Source organism: Miscanthus floridulus, chromosome 7 (assembly GCF_019320115.1).
Source record: "Miscanthus floridulus cultivar M001 chromosome 7, ASM1932011v1, whole genome shotgun sequence".
NCBI classification, from domain to species: Eukaryota; Viridiplantae; Streptophyta; class Magnoliopsida; order Poales; family Poaceae; genus Miscanthus; species Miscanthus floridulus.
Genome location: NC_089586.1, coordinates 59,760,712 through 59,779,481, shown reverse-complemented (window position 1 = coordinate 59,779,481; position 18,770 = coordinate 59,760,712). Strand labels below are relative to the sequence as shown.

Below are 18,770 nucleotides of genomic sequence, written 5' to 3'. Positions count from 1 at the left end.
GAAGTCAAAATGTAGTTTTTTTAGAAGGGTCACTGTAGTCTTGTCTTATAAGTAAGCTATGTGTTTTTTAAGGCAGCATTTTGTCATCTTGTTCTTTGTCATTGTAGGGAAGTTTGATAATTGTGGTGGATTTTTTTACTTGTCAGCTTGCTGTTGTATGATGAGCCATCAAAGTATGAAAGTGTGGCATTAGATTTTTTATAACCTCTCGGCTATTGGAATGTCCTTATTGAGACCTTGAGTTTTAGTGTTCAAGCATTGACTGTTCATAGGGGATCGAAATTTCTGAGTTGAGTGTCCTAGTGCATATATATGAGTGGCATTCATTGATGTTTGTGTTTTGTTTGAAGTGGTTTTTGCTGGGTATCTAGATTAGAAGTCCTTTCGGTAGTAGTTCCTTGCTTCATACCACGAGGTCTCGGCCAAGTTACAAGTGCTGCCTTCGAGAGAAGCCTTATACTTTTTGTTTGATTATAAGTGGATGAATTCAGGGACGAATTCTTTTTAGGAGGAAAAAATGTAACATTATAAAATAAATAATTAACTTAGTGTCTTTTGGGCCTAGCTGGGAGAAACAAAGGCCTAATTAGAGTCCAATTAGGGCCTTGTTTAGATGCCATCCAAATTCTAAGTTTTTTCACTCTCTCTATCACATCAATTTTTAGCCGCTTGCATGGAGTATTAAATGTAGGTAAAAAAAATAATTAATTACACAGTTTAGTTGGAAATCACGAGATGAATCTTTTGAGCCTAGTTGATCAATGATTGGACAATATTTGTCAAATAAGACGAAAGTGGTACTATTCATCAGGTTAAAAAAAATTTGCAAAGTGAACCAGGCCTGTAGAAGCTAAGGGGAAAAAAACCCTACCCAACACCCGTCACTTCCCTTTCAGCCGAGAACTTCGCAAGGAGTCGGAGGCGCTGCGTCTCGTCTCTTCCCGTCGCTAGGTTTTGGAATCCAGGCTAGTGCGTGTGCCCTTTTCCTCCAGATTGGCACAAGAGCAACTTGATTTTCGCTGTTGCCGGCGTTAATAGCGGTTCTCTTCGTTTGGATGCGTTGTGTCTCCAGGAGGAGCATCTCGCCTGCTGCTGCTGTTGCATATCCAAGATGTCTGGTCGCTCCTAATCCATATGGTGAGGAAGCAGATCAGAATTTCTATATTCTTTCCCCTACTATTTGCTTTTGCCCTAAGTGCTCTTATCGTTCCACCAAGTGCAGACCCCTGCTGCGGCACTGAAAAGCAGGCAGGCAGGAGGGAGTGCTCTGCCTGATTGGCATAGGTATGAAACCAAAACGTGGTACTCTGTCCCTGCCGTTTTAGGATGATGATTAGGGATAATCACCATGGAGATCTCCTACTGGTCATGCGGTTAATTAAGTTGCAGTTTCCCTTGTCAAGAGTGGCGCAAATAACACCTCTGTTCTTTTCTTCATTAGGGGTGCCAAAAATCTGAATCTTGATACAGTAAAAAGTATGAGATTTGAAGAGGGATTTATTTTATCTTCCCAAAGACTCGTACGTCTGAATTTGGCCAAGGGGACATGGTACCATTTAATTTGAAGTCTAGCAGTTTCCACTTTTCAGACTAGCAGGATATTGACACAATTACTTTGTGGTTTGGATTAAAAATAGTAGAAGGCCGAATTAGATTTTGTGGTGAATACAGAAGTTGTAGGAAATTTGATGTAGATATTTATACTGTACTCAATGATAGGCTTGGCTGTCATATACAAATATTTACGAAAATAACAAGGTATCTGCCCTGAAATAGAGACGTGGTTGTTTGGCAATATTTAATCTTATTTTAAGGGGTTTCTTTTGCAACTGAAAAATGTGGGGTGTGATCAATTAAGCATAGGGACATGTATTTACTATTTATATGTTATGCATGATTTATTGAGTAGTTCCACATTTATTTTTTATCAGAAAGTGTGTCTCATAACCGTTCTTAGGCGTGCTTGTCGAGGTTGTTTTCTTCGGTGAAAAGGCAGTAACGTAGGGTGGGTGTGGCTAATGCTATGCTTATATTCATGTCTTGCATTGTATTTGAATAAAATACAACAAGACTAAAAATATGGTTTACCTTCATTCTTGCTTATGTATACATCGTTTGTGGTTTTATTTATAATGTTGATGTCACCTGTCCCTATATGAGAGCGATGGTAGCAGATTATTATATTATAATTGTTGCACTATGGAGTTATTATGCATACATGATCATTCATATGCATATATATATGCATTTCATATGAAGTTAATGGCCGGTCACTGCCATCGCACAGTGACTAGTACCGGTACATGGAGATGCATGAGAGGTTGGCACCGTCCAACGTAAAACTCTCAATGGAGTTGCATCATAGCATGCATACATCATTTACTTGATGTTTTGTAGAATATCAATACATGGATGATGTGATACTCTAGCCCTATGATAATGTTTGGAAGTCGCTACAATATAGAGTTGCTCAATTTATTTGTTCATTACTTTCTTATCTTTATGGATGTTCATATGGTTTTGAAATTTAATAACTCAACACATGAAAGATATGTCTATATTCATAGCCATTGCTTGCTGAGTTTATCTCACCCCTTTATTCTCTTTCAGGTTATTAATGATGAATGTTGGCATGAAGGGGATGAGATTAGCAGCACCTCTCGCATTCTTGTATAACCATAAAATAATTGCAGTTACGCAATAATAATAAAGATAATAGATGTTATCTTTTGTACCTAGAAATAATATAATCATGAATCTCTCTTTCCCATGTATAGTTTACTTGTTGTACCACGTATATCCACTTATTTATATGTTTCTTCTTCCATTTGCGTTCGTCTTTTGTGTAGGAGTTGTCAAAGTTAAGAGCTTGGCAACGTTGTAGTGCTAGATGGTAGCATCCTAGGGTTGCGTGGTACTTGGGGTGTTACACATTAGGACCTTTCAAGTGGTATCAGAGCCGTGATCACCTTAATTTGAAGCTTAATAACCTTCGGTGTCAAAATAGCTCAAATCAATTACACCAAGAAGCCACCCCAATTTGATGGCTCAAATTATTCATATTGGAAGGTGAAGGTGACAACCTACATCAAGTCAATCAATAAAAAGATGTGAAAGATAGTGGATACCAAGATTGAGGTCGTCAATGAGGAGGCTTCCACCGTCGCCGAAGAAGTGCGACTCCAAAACAATGACATTGCTCTTAGTGTTATTCATGATGCATTAGATGAGAGGATATTTGAGCAAATCAAGAATATTAAGAGGGTTTATGAGGCATGGAAGAAGTTGGAGGAATCATTTGAGGGCACACAAGCCGTGAAGGGTGCTAAGGCATACATCCTCAAAGAGAAGTTTGCTAGCTTCAAGATGAAGAAATATAAGAGTGTGCCGGAGATGTTTCATTGGCTTCGAGTGCTTGTCAATGATCTCAAAGCACTTGGAGAAGAAGTGAAGGACAATGACTTCTCTCACAAGTTCTTGAGATGCTTACCTTCGAGATTTGGCACATTGGTCACTATTTTAGTGAGGAGTGATTTGGATACCATGACACCAAACCAAGTGTTGGAAGATGTGATGACCGATGACACATATAGAGATGATGATGAGAAGGAAGAAAAGAAGAAGAAGAAAGATGAGAAGAAGAAAAGTGTGGCATTCAAAGCTACATCATCATCAAAAGGGAAGGCCAAGCAAGATACATCAAATGAAGATGATTATTCAAGCTTTAATGATATGGATGATGAGAAGATGACTCTCTTTGTGAAGAGATTTGGTAAGTTCATGGTGAAGAAGGGCTATCGTGCTAGAAGAAAGAAGTCTTCATCCAAGAACAAGGAAAAATCAAGAAGGTGTTTCAAGTGTGGAAGCAAGGATCTTGTTGCTCAATGCCCATACAATGATGATGATAACAAGAAGAGCAAGAAGAATGACAAGAAGAACAAAGATAAGATGATCTTCAAGAAAAAAAAGGGTGGTTTATATGTGATCACTTGGGATAGTAATACTTCCTCAAGTGATGATGACAAGACCACCAAGAAGAAGGCTCTTGCAAGCATTGTTATAAATGAGAAGCCTTCTCTCTTCGACACTCCATCAACTTGCTTCATGGCTAAGGCCACTAAGATACAAACTTGTGATGATGGATGTGATGAGGAACATGGTAATGAAAGTGAAAGTGATAATGACGATGAACCCACTAAAGATGAACTAATTGACATGTTAGAAAATGCTAAAGAACATTTTGACCTTAAGAGAAGAGAATGCAAAGACTTGCATAAGGAACTAAAAGCCCTTAAGCAAGCCTTTGATGAGCTCAATGCATCTCATGAGAGGTTAGAGGAAGCCCATAAGAAGCTTGGCAAGGCTCACAAGAAGCTTGAAAAAGCTCATTCCTCTCCACTTGATGAGCAAAATAAGAAGGAACATGTTGTAACATGTGACATAATTGATGAATCTTTCTATAAGCCTATTGTTGTTGCTCACTCTAACCCTTCATGTAGCCCATCATCCACTTCCACTTCACCTATGAGTGATGGTTTTACTTGTGATGCCTCACTTATGGTTGAAAATGAGATCCTAAAGAAGGAGGTAAATGAGCTCACTCATGTCTTAGGCAACGTCTATGGTGGCGAGCCCCACTTGCTAAAGTTCTTGGGTAGCCAAAAAATTTTCTCTTAACAAAGAGAGATTGGGCTATACCCCTAAGAAAGGCAAGGCGGCCTTTTCTCCTCACAAGACTAGTTTTGTAAAGAACAATGGTTGGTTTTGCAATAGATGCAAGCAAGTTGAGCATGTAGAGCACTATTGTAAGAATAAGAACAAGTACTCTAATGTATCCTCAATTAAGTTTGATTCTTGTTATTTGCTCACTAAGAGTGTCAATGATGTGAAGGCTAAGTTTGTTGGTATACCAATTGTGGGCTCAAAGAAGAAAGCCATTTGGGTGCCAAAAAGCTTAGTGACTAACCTTCAAGGACCCAATCAAATTTGGTTACCTAAAAAGAATTGATCTTCTTTTGTAGGTCAATTACAAAGCTGGAGGAAGGCATTGGGTTCTTGATAGTGGGTGCACTCAACACATGATCGGTGATGCAAGAATGGTCAACTTAATCAACACCAATGATAGCAATATGTATGATAGTATCACATTTGGTGACAATGGCAAAAGCAAGGTCAAAGAGCTTGGTAAGATTGCAATATCTAATGACTTGAGCATTTTCAATATGTTGCTAGTAGAGAGCTTGAACTTTAATTTGCTATCCGTAGCTCAATTGTGTGATCTTGGATTTAAGTGCATATTTAGAGTTGATGATGTAGAGATCATAAGTATAGATGGCTCTAATTTGATCTTCAAAGGCTTTAGATATGAGAATCTATACTTGGTTAATTTCAATGCTAGTGAAGCTCAATTATCAATATGCTTGTTCACTAAGTTTAGTATGGGTTAGTTATGGCATAGAAGGCTTGGTCATGTTGGAATAAAATAATTAAATAGATTGGTTAAGCATGACTTGGTTAGAGGCTTGAAAGATGTTGTGTTTGAGAAAGATAAGCTTTGTAGCTCTTGTCAAGTCGGCAAATAAGTTGGAAACACCCATCCTAAGAAGAGCATAATGAACATTAGCAAGGTATTTGAGTTATTGCACATGGACTTGTTTAGGCCAACATAATACACTAGCATCGGTGGAAACAAATATGGTTTTATGATAGTGGACGACTATACTAGATACACTTGGGCATTTTTTTCTTGTGGACAAGAGTGATGTGTTTGCAACATTCAAATCATTTATCAAGGGCATATACAATGAGTTTGAAACAACCATCAAGAGAGTTAGAAGTAATAATTGTAGTGAGTTCAAGAACACTAGAATTGATGAGTTGTGTAATGACTTTAGAATTAGACATCAATTCTCACCCAAATACACTCCACAATTAAATGACCTTATTGAGAGGAAGAATAGAACACTTATTGATATGGCAAGGTTTATGCTTAGTGAGTACAATGTGAGTCAATCCTTTTGGGCCAAAGCAATCAACACAGCTTGCTATTGTAGCAACCGCTTATATTGTCACCCATTGAAAGAGAAGTCACCTTATGAGCTCTTGAATGGTAGAAAGCCCAACATTGCATATTTTTAAGTATTTGGTTGCAAATGCTATATATTGAAGAAAGGCACTAGATTGAGCAAGTTTGACAAGAAATGTGATGGAGGATTCTTGCTTGGATACTCAACCACTAGCAAAGCTATAGAGTTTGGAATTTGGCAAGTGGTACTCTTAAAGATGTTCATGATGTTGAATTTGATAAAACCAAGGGTTCCTAAGATGAGAATGAGAACTTGGAAGATGTTAGTGGTATTCAACTTTCAAATGCCATTAAGAACATAGATGTTGATAAATTGAGGCCTAGGCAAGTGAATGATGAAGAAGATGATCAAGTGCAAGTGCTCTCTAACTCAAATATGCAAGATGATATAAATCAAGCAAGTGCTAGTGGCTCATGACAATATGTAAGATCAATAAGTGGCTAGTACATCATCTCAACCTAATGATCAAGCAAGTGCAAGCAATGTTCTAATACTCCAACCAATCAATATTACAAGAGATCATCCATTGAACACTATAATTGGAGATATTTCTAGAGGTGTACAAACAAGATCAAGATTAGCTTTATTTTGTGAGCATTTCTTATTTGTGTCATCCATTAAACCAAAAAAGATAGATAAAACATTGAAGAATATTGATTGGGTGAATGCAATGCATAAAGAATTGAATAACTTCACAAGAAATCAAGTATGGGAATTAGTTGAAAGACCAAAGAACCATAATCTGATTGAAACCAAATGGGTCTATAGAAACAAGCAAGATCAAGATAGGATAGTTGTAAGGAACAAAACAAGATTGGTAGCACAATGTTACACTCAAGTAGAGGGTCTTGACTTTAGAGAAACATATGCCCCGGTTGCTAGATTGGAAGCAATTAGAATCTTGCTATCCTATGCTTGTGCCCATAACATCAAGCTCTATAAAATAGATGTCAAGAGTGCATTTCTCAATAGCTACATCAATGAAGAAGTTTATGTTGAGCAACCTCCCGGTTTTGAAGATGACAAAAAGCCCAACCATGTGTACATGTTGAAGAAGATATTGTATGGCTTGAAGCAAGCACCTAGAGCATGGTATGAGAGGTTGAGAGATTTTCTACTCTCTAAAGGGTTCATGATGGGCAAGGTTGACACCACTCTTTTCACTAATAAGATTGACAAGGACTTGTTTGTGTTACAAATTTATGTTGATGACATCATTTTTGGATCAACCAATCAAGATTTTTGTGAAGAGTTTGGGAAGATGATGGCTAATAAGTTTGAGATGTCCATGATTGGAGAGTTGATTTACTTCCTTGGTCTTCAAATCAAACAATTGAATAATAGTATATTTGTGAGTCAAGGCAAGTACATCAAAGACATGCTCAAGAAGTTTAGCATGAATGAAGCAAAGACAATTAGTACATCCATGGGAACAAATGACAATTTGGATAGTGATGCAAGTGGCAACATGGTGGATCAAAAGTTGTATCACTCTATGATTGGAAGCCTACTCGATGTGACCGCATCAAGGCTAGATGTCATGTTTAGTGTGTGCATGTGTGCAAGATTCCAAGCCTCACCAAGAGAAAGTCATTTGAAGGCTTAAAGAGAATATTGAGGTACATGAAGCATACATAAAATGTTGGTTTGTGGTATCCCAAAGGAGCAAAGTTTGAGCTTGTTGGATATTCAGACTCCGACTATGCGGGATGCAAGGTTAAAAGAAAGAGCACATTGGGCACTTGTCAATTGTTGGGAAGATCACTTGTTTCATGGTCATCAAAGAAGTAAAATAGTGTTGCATTATCAATCGCTGAAGCCGAATACATAACCGCCGGTAGTTGTCGTGCACAAATTCTTTAGATGAAGGCCACATTGAATGACTTTGAAATCAAGTTCAAGAAAGTGTCATTGCTATGTGACAATGAGAGTGCAATCAAGCTAACCAATAATCCGGTTCAACATGCAAGAACAAAGCACATTGATGTCCTTCATCATTTCATTAGAGATCATCAACAAAAAGGGGACATTTGCATTAAGAGTATGGGCACCGAAGATCAACTTGCCGGCATATTCACCAAGCCACTAGATGAGAAGAGATTTTGTAAGCTAAGCAATGAGTTGAACATATTGGATTTCTCAAATATGTGTTGATGCACCCCACTTATATGACATGCCTGTCCTTCGAGCAACTAAGGTAAAAGTCGATTGGCATGGCATACATCCTTTGCTAAAGGCATGTTTAGTGCATCTAGTCATTCCTCACATTTAATAGGCTCATTCATGAACAAATGAATTTGATGCTTGTATGGTACCACTATTGCTTCTATGCTTGACTTGATCTAGTTGTAGCATATGACATGTTTGTGGCTTGTGATCCTAGTGTTTGATCTAGAAAATGAGCTATAAGTATTTAATTCAACATGGTCAACATAACCTTTGAAATGAGGTGTGAAGAAGCTTGTCCTTGGATCAAACTGAGTTAAATATCTTTGGCAAGTGTTCTAGATTGAACCAAATTTTGGGAAAATGATCCTCACCCCATTGATTGATATTGATATTCTTAACCTATCTAAAATTGAATCTTTGTGGTCATTGATGATAAAGGAGGAGAAGTAATGCACAAAGATAGTGAAAAAATGACAAAGGGAGAGAAATTTGAAAGTAAGGGGATCAAAAATTAAAATTTGAGCACACAAATAGGGGGAGCAAGCTCATGAACTTGTATGATGCATTTGAATGTGCATTCACATATGCTTGCTTGCATTTGAAAAGTTTAAATTCAATATACATGCTTGTGTGGTGTATGCTAGTTGTAGGTTTGATTGATGAAATGAAAAAGTAACAAGCATAGGTGGTAGTTAGATATGCCTTGCTTTGTTTTCACAAGTGGTACTAGAACCTTACTTATAATGTTGATCTCACGAGGTATCTAGTTCTTGTCGTTGCAATTGGTATCTAACTAACAATGATGCTAAGGATGGTATATTTGGTGCACTCCGATTGGTATCACGCTTCAAAGGTCCATCTTTTATACCTTAGCATCATTTGGTAGACATTACTCTCGCACAACTCAAATCTATGCATATATGCAAGCATGCAATCCAAACTCTTAGCACATATGTAGGGGGAGCAAATGCTACCAATGGGGGTTCATGAAACTTGTCCAAATCCTTTACACATGGTAAAAATGCTTGGGCAAGCAACATGGATTCAAATTTGAATTTATTTCAAATCTTTGTAGAGGTTGTCATCAATTACCAAAAAGGAGGAGATTGAAATCCCTAGTGCTAATTGATGATACCTATTTGGACTAACCCTATGCTCTAAGTGTGGATTTGAGATAGGTTGGTCTAACCCAAGTGAAGGATCTAGGTGGCACTCATGGATGGAGATGGCCACATGAAATGAAGTCAATGGTGGTGGTGTGGACATGTGATGATGATCAAGCTCTAGACTTGAAAAAGAAGAAAGAGAAAAATAAAATGGGCTCAAGGCAAAGGTGATATCCATAGGACCATTATGTTTTCGGTGATCAAGACACTATAGAGAGTGTGATCACATTTAGGATATATGGTTGTACTATTAAGAGGGGAGCTCTTATCGTACAACTCGATCATCTAGTGCCACTAGGTGTTGGAAAACATGCATATGCATTTTAAGCCTAGTGCACAATCGGTGAGAAGTGATTAACCTTTGAAAAATGATTGTGAAAATGCTAACACACTTGTATGTGATGGTGAAACACTTGGAGTGTTAGCACATTTGCAAAGGTGGTGAAAAAGGTGAAGAAAAGGAAGTGTTGCCGAGCTTGGTGTGCTGCCCGGGGGCACTGCCATGCCCTGTCCGATGCACCGCCACCCTCGTGGCGGTGACCGGCTGAGGAGGCCGAGAGGGAGGCGTTCAGGTTGGGGCACCACCACCCTGTCTAGTGCCACCGCCACCCCTAGGGCAGTGCCCACTTGACCCTGGCCAAGCAACAACTGAGTGAGCGCGGGCACCGGTGCATCCTGTGTACACCGCCTGGTCACCGCCGCTAGTGGGGCGATGCCACTGCCGTATTTACCCAGAGAGCAGGGAAAGCTGGATACAGGCACCGCCATAGTCACCGCCACCCCATGGTGGTGCACCGCTGTTTTTTTGAAGAAGGGGGTTTTCGAGCAGCTGGCTGGGTGGTCACCGCCACCCCTAGGGCGGTGCCACCACCGTCATGTTCGATAACCTTGCATAAGCTGGCTCCAAGGGGTAACGGCTCTATTTTTCTTGTGGGCTTATAAATAGAGGTGGTGGTCAGCCTTAGCCACTCTCTTGGCACTTCTAACAGCTACATACACCCTTTATGAGCTTATCACACCACTCCACTCACTTGCACACTGGATTTTATCATCTTGAGTGAGATTAGAGAGCCTCTAGTGCATTGCTTAGTAGTCTAGCATCTTGTGGCACTAGTTGGGCGATTTGGGCTGGTGGAGATCTTGTTACTCTTGGTGTTTGTCGACACCTAGATGGCCTGGTGATTGGTGGATCATCGAGAAGAGGAAGGTGATTGTCTCTGGCTCCGATCATTGTGATTGTGAGGGGTTCTTGTGCCTTCCCCAATGGAGCACCAAAGGCAACTCTAGTGGATTGCTCGTGGCTTGTGGATCCTCATCTTGTATTAGTTGTGCGGCACCCAGTTGCGTGTTAAGCGTGTAATGCCTATTAGCGTGTGAACCTTCAAGTGAGTGAATCGCCACAATGGGGACTAACATGCTGGCAAGCAAGTGAACCTCGGAGGAAAAATTGATTGTGTTATCATTGTCTCCTTGGTATTCTTTGGTATTCATTGATTGATCACTTGCTACGGCGGTATATCATCTCTACCACTCTCTTGCTTCACTTTATGTATCTACTTGTGTAGAGCTTGTGGTAGTTGTAACTAGTGTAGCGTAGCTTCTTAGGTGTATTAGTTTCTAGCTAGCTCAACTAGTGTAGAAACTAGTGACATAGCCCTTGAGTGCTTAGTGATCTTAATTGACTAGAATTGTTGGTAGGTGGCTTGCATCTTTAGTAGGCTAGTGCAACGTTCGCTTCATTTTTACACTAAAATTTAGGAAAGAAGAACGCGGGAACTCAAGGCTTATAAAATTGTATCATCAAGGGATCAATCGGGTGTGAATTGAGGTCAGCTGGTTTTGATGCAGTGTCAAAATCGGCTATTTTATAAATGACATCAGCAGACAATATCAATGGACTAGTACGGATGGCGTCGAGGGGAAAACATGTTGGACACTAAAAAAAGAAAAGATTAGGGTCCAAGTTATCTTAAGTTAGGAATGTTTTCTCTTATACCAAAGATTGCAATGAGTCGTACTTGAGTAGGATTCATGTTTAGGTTCCGGGTATAAATATTGGACCCCGGCTATTATAAAAGATCTCTCAATCAATCAAAATAGTCTTTACCTTTTTGGCTTCATGCCAACCCTTAGGAGTAGGAGTAATGTAGATCTCGATGAGTTCTTCAACAAGCAGGGTTGCATCGATCCGGTCAACCTCCGGCTTATCTATAAGTACCGTCATGGCTTATACTTTCGTTTGTAAGGCTGCATCGGTCCGGCCGACCTCTTATGAGCTTTAGTATAAGTTAGTTATCGATCCTTATCTAGTTCAAATACGGCTGCATCGGTTGAGTTCAACCTCTACTGCTCGAATTAGATTAAGGTCAAGTTATCGGCTATACCTAAGGGTGGCATCCTTCGGGTAGATTCATTAAGTTACCAATCTTGCTGATGTTCTTATTGTCATTAGTTTCAGCAACATTAACCTGCCCGATCGAGATCGATCTAGATCGGCCTCACACCCTTTTAGTCCATCGTTTATTTTCTCACATTACGATGGTTCTTACTTTAAATGTTGTTTTATGTTTTATCGGCCATTCTACTTCGATCTTGATCATGCATAGTATGCGGCTAAGGCATGTCTGATCTTGAGAAGGTTTACTAGCTAGTTGAATCTGGTCTATAGCTCGCTATTATGGCTGTAGCAATCTGGTTGATCCCCACTATTAGCACTTTAAATTAGAGTATGCTAGTTGGTAGATTCGCCTGTGCTTTCACATGCTATAATCCTTTTTCTACCTGAATCGGCTATTTTAGCCGATTCGCCTGTGCTTTCACACATATAGAATGTTTTTCATTAAAACCTGTCAATATATAGATGATTTTATGGATTTTTTTGTTTTAGTTTATTATCATTATTATAGCTATATTGATCTGGTCGAACCTCACTATTGATGGTAACAAATTGGATTCAGAGCGTTTATAGATTCATTTATACTAGACAGTCGATTTGTTCGCATATTATATCTCTTCTCGTTAAACTTATCGGCTTAATGCTTTACACTAGTTATATCCACCTAGCTGATGATGTTACTTATATCTGGGTGCATTGTACTTGTTATCATAAATTAGTTGTGACCCACAAACATCACAGTCCTTAATAATCGATTTCTCCTCATATTGGCTATTTAGTCGATTCTCCCATCTGATTGCTCCTGAAGTGGCACACTTAGAACTGTTTGGGCAAAATCAGCATGTTCCATCCTAAATTACTAATAAACTTTCTCTCTTTGTCAATTGTAGGTCAAATTGGCTAGCATGCCTTCGGGATTCATAGGATCGGCTGGTCCTGTGTTGAAGCCAATCAGATCTCTAGATCATTTCGGCTTGCTATGTGTCTTCGGTGCATTCCCACATTTTCTCATCGACACGTGTTCTGGCACACCCAGTGGGATGCCACAATTGTCATGGCAACTCACAACAATAGGGACATTCTTATGGCACCTTATGAAGACCTACCTGATGAGGATAAAGATGTCATCAGTAAAGCTATAGAAGAATTTTAGAATAAGTATTTATTGTCCTACACCAAAACACGTGACAATAAAGTTGTTCAGAAATATCCACTACCAAGAGTTTTGATGCATGGGCTGTCAGATACAGACAAAGCTGATGATAGGTGTTTCTTCATAGATGCTGTAAACAACTCTATTCATGATGCCATGTTGAACCATAATACAGCTTTCTTGAACACATTCCATAATACCATGAAAGAGGTGTTCCATGGATGTCCAATTGATCAGGTTGGACTGGCTTATTACAACATTCCACATCCATCGACTCAGGGGACTAATCAAGTCGATACTAGCCATTAAGAAGCAGCACTAACTAGTAATGATGATGTCCAGGCAGTTCAGAGCTCATCTAAGCAAGTTCAAGGTACCACTACTAATCAAATACAAAACAATCCTGGATCATCAGTGTAGTACGCGCAACAGCCGATGGGGCAAGTTTAGAATCAAATGATTAATTTTGGCATATTAGGCCAAATACCGTTGTTGGCTCAAAAATAGAACCATCAGTTTAAAGGATTCATAGAGATACAGATCCTAACATTTACAACCAGAGACTTCAAGCAGCAAATCAGTAAATGACCCAACAGATAGAAATTCCACAAGGATATCATTATGGAACAGATTACAATACCCTTCATATGATTCCAAATCTGGGGTATCAAGGTACCTAAAATTTTAATCCATAGATGGATCAACAGTTATAGAGAAATCCAGATTCAAATGCTAATGAGTTGTTGCTTAGAGTAACCAAAATAATGAAGAATCAATTCAGTTTAAAAACAAAAGGGTAGACCTTTTCGTACAAACGTCCATATCTAGAGTGGTATGATTTGGTTACTCTTCCTACAAATTACAGGCTCTCGGAATTAGCTAAGTTCACTGGTCAAGATAACACGAGCACAATAGAACATGTCAGTTGGTATCTTACACAATTGGGCAAAGCATCCATTGAAGAAGCTCATCAAGTTCATTTCTTCTCCCTATCCCTGTCAGGACCAGCCTTCACCTGGTTTTCATCGTTACCAGTTAATTTTATTACTAATTGGACTAACCTAGAGAAGAAGTTTTATACATATTTCTATATTAGGATAGGAGAAAAAAATTATAGATTTGACAACCATAAGGCAAAGAACTAATGAATCGGGTGCCGAGTTTCTTCAGAGGTTCCAAGAAACCAGAAATTTGTGCTTTTCATTGAATCTGACTGATGATCAGCTAGCTTATAATCCATATTCAGTTAATGATGGCAATGAGGACAATGAAGATGAAGAGATTGCTATGGCTAAATGGAATTAGGGTAAGAAGACAGTAATGGTGCCAAACCCTTAGGGAAAATGAGTTGAGGAGAGCTATGATTTCGACGTCACAAAATCAGACAAGCTCCTGATCAGCTGAAGAATAAGAAGTTCTACAAGTCTCATAACGCTACTTCTCATTCTACTAACGAGTGTAGAATTTTCCAGCAACATATATAGAGGGCTATTCAGTAATGGAAACTTAAATTTGATACACCTCGAAAGATGAAAGTTGATGATAATCCTTTCCCAAGAGATCAGAATATGGTCGATGTTAAGTTGATCAAAGGAAAGACTAAAGTCCTAACATCAACCAGGGCAAAAGAAACTAGAACCATCGATCCAAAGATGCAAATATCGACTGATGAATATAGAGAAATTAAGAGGTGTCGTGACCAATAGAAGAGCCGATATGAGCAAGGAGAGACGTCAAGGAATGGGGCGAGAAGGCCATATGTCACATCTCGAATTTTGTTGAATAAATGGCAACGACAAAAGAAAAAGGATTATCAGTGTTGGTTAGAAGAGAAAGAATATCAGTGTCAACAAGAAGAGGAGAGGTATGAAAGAAAACAAGCTAAATCACATTAGAATTGTCCTTTTTCAGACATTGTTGGAATAAAGGTTTGAAATTGCCTACTAGAAATAATTGCCCAGAGTGTAGTGAACAATATTGGGAGTTTAGGCAATCTCAAGCCAACCGCCGGTCTATCCATGCTCAAAATGAGTATCATTGTAATAATATGGATCAGCGCTTAAAAAATAGAAGTGTTCACGATCAACTCGGGAAGCGAGTTGTTGATCAAAACTGGACTGATATGAAGAAGAGGGTGATGAGGAAGAATATATTTAGCAGGAAGGGCAATGGTGTCCAGAAGGTTTGATAAGAAGCCAGAAAAGAAGGGTACAACGCCTAAGGAATAGAGAGTTAGAACAGGCTCAGGCATCTGGTAGACCTCAAGTGTGGCGTGCTGAACAAACAGCCGATAGGGGTCAACCATCAGCTAATATTCAAATGACTTTTCTGTTACCATCAGAATTTAGAGCTCCAGTAGACCAAGAAGTCTATTTAGATTTTGATGAATCAAAGTATGAGGAGATAGTTGCTAAGTTGACAGTTATACAACAAGCTACATTCGATAAGCCAGTCAAGCATCGGCACTTAAAAGCTTTATATGTAAAAGGTTTCATTGATGGGAAGCCGATGAGCAAAATATTTGTGGATGGAGGTGCTTCTGTTAATCTTATGTCTTATACTACTTTTCATAAGCTGGGCAAGGTACCAGGAGATTTGATTGAGACTGACATGATGCTTAAGGATTTTGGGGGTAATGCATCCAAGAATAGGGGGACAATAAACATCGAATTGACAATCGAAAGTAAGACTTTGCTCACCACATTCTTCGTCATTAATGGAAAAGGTTCATACAGTTTACTCCTTGGTTGTGATTGAATTCATGCAAATTGTTGTGTACCATCGGCTATGCATCAATGCTTGATTCAGTGGCATGGAGATGATGTTGAACTGGTTCATGCTGATGATTTTGTGAGTATAGCAATAGCTGATCCAATGTATTGGGAACTGGAAGACTTCAAATGTTTTTCTAGTAAGCTATGGGAAGGAGGCTTCATTAAAATCAATGATGAAAGCCAACAACCGATCCAAGCAGTCAGCTCTGAGAGTTTGTTTTAATGGATAATCCAATAGATGGTACAGATGGTAAACTAGGACATGGCTTTACGTTAGCCAATGAATTAGAGGAAATAGATATTGGTCCTGGAGATAGGCCTAGGCCAATGTATGTGAGTGCTAAGTTGGATCCTGAGTATAAGCAAGAGTTGATATATTTATTAAAGGAATTTAAAGATGGTTTTGCTTAGGAATACTATGAGATGCCTGGTCTAGATTGATCAATTGTTGAACATCAGTTGCCAATTAAACCTGGATATCGGCTATTTAAACAAGCTTTGAGGAGATTTAACCCAAATATTCTTGATGATATAAAAAAGGAGACCGAAAGACTACTAGAAGCAAAATTTATCCAACCATGCCAATATGCAGAGTGAATATCGAGTGTTATTACCGTGTATAAGAAAAATGGGACGTTAAGAGTTTGCATCGATTTTAGAGATCTGAATAGGGCTACAGCCATGGATGGTTATCCAATGCCAATAGCCGATATGTTGGTAGATGAAGCAGCCGGACACAAGGTTATTAGTTTTATGGACAACAATGCAGGATATAATCAAATTTTTATGGCTGAGGAAGACATAGCAAAAATAGCTTTTAGGTGCCCTAGCACAATCGGTCTATTTGAATGGGTTGTGATGACCTTTGGTTTGAAGAATGCCAGTGCAACTTATCAGAGGGTGATGAATTATATTTTTCATAAGTTGATCAGCATAATTGTTGAAATCTACATTGATGATGTGATGTCAAAATCTAAAGGGTACAAGGAACATCTAGCTAATTTGCGAGAGACTTTGGAGTGCACAAGAAAACATGGTTTAAAGATGAATCCCAATAAGTGTGCCTTTGGAGTGTCAGCTGAACAATTTTTGAGTTTTTTGGTCTATGAGAGAGGAATTGAAATTGGTTAAAAAAGTACGAAAGCAATTGATGAGGTAGTGCCCTCGACTACTAAAACAGAGTTACAATCTTTGCTTGGAAAGATTAATTATATCAGGAGGTTTATTTGAAGTTGAAAAATGATCAAGAATTTAAATGGGGTGACGTACAATAAAAGGCGTTTGAGGAGATAAAAGAATATATGAAATGTCCACCCGTGTTGGTCCCTCCTCAGCAAGGTAAGCCTTTTAAGTTGTATGTGTCGGCCGATAACCAAACAATTGGATCAGCCTTAATGCAAGAGTTTGAAGGAAAAGAACGAGTTGTTTTCTATCTAAGTAGAAGGCTTTTGGATCCAGAAACAAGATATTCTCCTATTGAAAAGTTATGCTTGTACTTATATTTCTCTTACACTAAGTTACGACATTACTTGTTATCGGCTGAGTGTACAGTTGTTTCTAAGGCTGATGTGATCAAACACATGCTATCAATGCTGATATTAAATGGGAGAATGGGGAAGTGGATTCTTGCATTGTCGGAATTTAACTTGAGGTACAAATCGACTAAAGCAGTCAAGGGGCAAGTAATAGCCGATTTTGTTTCTCAGCATCTTAAGCCAAGTATTGGCTATGTAGAGCTGATACCTTGGACGTTATTCTTTGATGGATCATCATGCAAGCAAGGTGGTGGCATTGGCATTGTTATTGTTTTACCTCGGGGGGCAAGTTTTGAGTTTGCTTTTCCAACTAAACCAATGACTACCAACAATCAAGTAGCATATGAAGCTATTCTTAAGGGACATCAACTTCTTCATGAAGTAAAGGCCGAGTCAATTGAAGTAGTTGGAGATTCATAGTTAATTATTAATCAGTTGATCGGCCTATATGAATGTAAAGATGATATTCTAAGGGGGTACTATGATGAATGCCAGAGGTTATTCAAGGAGTTTCCTCATATTTCTCTTCAGCATATTCCAAGAGCACAGAATCAAGAGGCTAATCGGTTAGCTCAAAGTGCGTTAGGTTATCGAGTGTTTCAAGATATCTTAAGTAGTGAAACCTTGACTAATGATTAGAGAGTTGAAATAGCCGATTACCTTAAGAATCCATCACGGAAGGTTACTAGGAAACTAAGGTATAAATTGACTAAGTATGTTTTACAAGATGATCAACTATATTACAAGATAGTCGATGGGGTGTTTCTTAAATGCTTAAATCAAGAAGAAGCTAAAGTGTTGATGGGTGAAGTACATGAAGGGATATGTGGAGCCCATCAATCGACTTATAAGGTGAAATGGGTTATTCGCAGGACCCGATATTTCTAGCCAATAATACTAGAAGATTATTTTGAATACTATAAGGGGTGTCAGGATTGTCAATGTTTTGGTAATATTCAGAAATCTCCTGCATCAACTATGAATCCAATAATCAAACCATGGCCGTTTCGATGTTGGGGAATTGATTTAATTGGCTAGATCTTTCCACCTTCAAGTAAAGGACATAAGTTCATATTGGTAGCAACATATTACTTCACTAAGTGGGTTGAGGTCATTCCTTTGAAGACGGTAACCTCAAAGAACATGGTTGATTTTGTCAAGGAACATATTGTGTATCATTTTGTGATTCCTCAAACTATTACTACTGATTAGGGGACAATGTTCACATCAGAAGAGTTTAGAGATTTTGCTATCAGTATGGGAATTAAGTTATTAAATTCTTCTCCTTACTATGCTTAGGCTAATGGCCAGGCAGAGGCATCCAATCAAATTATGATTAAGCTGATCAAGAAAAAGATCAAAGAGTAGCCGAGGAAGTGGTATTCAACGCTTAATGAGGCATTATGGGCATATAGGATGGCATGTCATGGATCAATTAAAATGTCACCTTATAAACTTGTGTATGGTCATAATGCAGTCCTTCCTTGGGAGA

The 18,770-nt window shown here is 38.7% G+C and overlaps 1 long non-coding RNA gene across 1 annotated transcript; it reads left to right on the top strand.

The window, feature by feature from the left end:
* Window positions 1-858: 858 nt before the first annotated feature.
* Window positions 859-2,770, top strand: LOC136463305 (uncharacterized). The gene is made up of 4 exons (XR_010760970.1): window positions 859-965; window positions 1,073-1,137; window positions 1,223-1,284; window positions 2,611-2,770. It is a non-coding gene; the product is annotated as an uncharacterized lncRNA (long non-coding RNA).
* Window positions 2,771-18,770: the final 16,000 nt, after the last annotated feature.